Genomic DNA, 2,143 nt, shown 5'->3' with positions numbered 1-2,143 from the left:
AGAGGTCTTAAAGTTTTTAACTCTATTGGTAAAAACCACTTTACAGGGGCGCCTGGGTGGCTCAGTCATTAAGCGTCTGCCTTCGGCTATGGTCATGATCCCAGGGTCCTGGGATCGAGCCCCATATCGGGCTCCCTGCTCCACGGGAGGCCTGCTTCTCCCTCTCCCACTCCCCCTGCTTGTGTTCCTGCTCTCACTATCTCTCTCTGTCAAATAAATAAATAAAATCTTAAAAAAAAAAAAACAAAACACTTTACATGGTCCTAACATATATAATCTTTAAATTGTTAGTACCACTACTCTAAAAATTATATTGTACCAGTATATTACATATATTATAAATGCATGAAATATATAATACAATCAAAATATAGATGAATAATATTTTAAAATTAATAAGTTTTATATATTAATGGTACATAATTCAATACTAGTGAGTGTAAATTTCTATTTCTAATGGTGCCCTAGGTACTTTAGAACCTTTTTATTTAACTTCTTTATAGAGTGTTTAGATATTTATTGTCTTCGTTTCATAATGTGGGCTGACAAAAAACTCATTTTAGGACAAAAAGAGCATCAATTCTTACCTGCTTTCATATGCATTATTAGGAATTATTTTTTTTTTAAAGATTTTATTTATTTATTTGACAGAGACACAGTGAGAGAGGGAACACAAGCAGGGGGAGTGGGAGAGGAGAAGCAGGCTTCCCCACTGAGCAGGGAGCCTGATGTGGGGCTCGATCCCAGGACCCTGGGACCATGACCTGAGCCGAAGGCAGACGCTTAACAACTGAGCCACCCAGGTGCCCCAGGAATTATTTTTAACGTATAGTTTCTTTACAAAGTTACTTTAAAGCTAATTGTCCATTTTTGGAGTATTAATTTCAGGAAACCTGACAAAAGGGTCCATAAATCTGTGTGATGGTTACAATGCGTAGCCATGTGCTCAAAACCTGTGGAGGTGTGAGGTCATCCACACCTCCAGGAATGACCACTCTTTCCGAAATTACCAGCGTGTGTTCACATGAAATAACCAACAGATTCATGTTTCAATCAGAATATTAAATGTCACAAAACTTTTGTCTTTAAAATTTGGATGAAAAAAAATTTAAGTTCTAATACTTTTTTCCTGCACCAAGTGATTGTTTTGCTTGTCTTCACTTTTGTTCCTTAATTTTGTAAGTGAAGAAGCCTGGCTGACCACCCAGCACCCAGGACTCAGGAGTGGTAGCTGTTCCTTTAGGGGATCACTTGTTTTTCTTTCAAAGTTTCAGTACCCTGCTATATAGAACCCATTTGGTTCATGTATTTATTCACTCGACTGTTTATCAAACCATCTGTGTTTCAGGCAATGTGTTGGGTTGTGAAGAAGCGTGAGACATAATCCCTGGCCTTGAGACCCTTTCAGCCTGGTGGGGAAAGCAGGTAAGTAAAGCAATTTAATGTCATTTGCTAAGCACTATTTTGAAGATATTCCTATGATGCTATGAAGTCCGTTTATCTTCACAACACTCCGTGAGGTCAGTAGGATGCCTACTCTTATTTCATTATTTAGGTGAAAACACCAAGATGTTACGGATTCATGTAGGCCCTGATACTGTGAACTAACTGTTCTAACCCTGTTCCTTCCACAGCTTGGTACTTGCTACGTTGATTTCCTAGACCTGAGCACATCTGAGAGAAATGTTCTGCCTTTCTTTCAAAATCCCATTTATTCTTTTCTTTATGAGGATCTAAATGTGAAATTTCATATGTAAAAAAAAAAATCCTGATGATGTAAAGAAGGAATCATGTTGATAATCTACATGATGGGTACATGGGGGCTCATGAAGAAATAACGATTGCAAGACATCTCTGTAACAAAATGTTTTAAATGATCATCTTGAGCTAAGCGTCACAACCTCTTCTCAAAATGTAGCAGGGCCATCATAAAGAACTAAGTTCAGATATTAAGGTATCATTAGAAATCTGTCTTGCACCAGCTGGGGAAAAGCAACAACAACAACTTGTTAGGTCATTTTAAGCCTGACTTTTTGATGGTGCAATGGGCATTGTCCGCATTTTCCACTCTTGCATTGCATACTAGTCAAGACAATATAACCATATTTTCAGAAGCACTCAAGGTAGCCAGAATTTTTAAAAA

The sequence above is a fragment of the Halichoerus grypus genome, chromosome 11, assembly GCF_964656455.1.
Source record: "Halichoerus grypus chromosome 11, mHalGry1.hap1.1, whole genome shotgun sequence".
In the NCBI taxonomy this organism is placed as follows: domain Eukaryota; kingdom Metazoa; phylum Chordata; class Mammalia; order Carnivora; family Phocidae; genus Halichoerus; species Halichoerus grypus.
The sequence above is the reverse complement of the archived record's forward strand: the minus strand, read 5'-3'. Positions refer to the sequence as shown.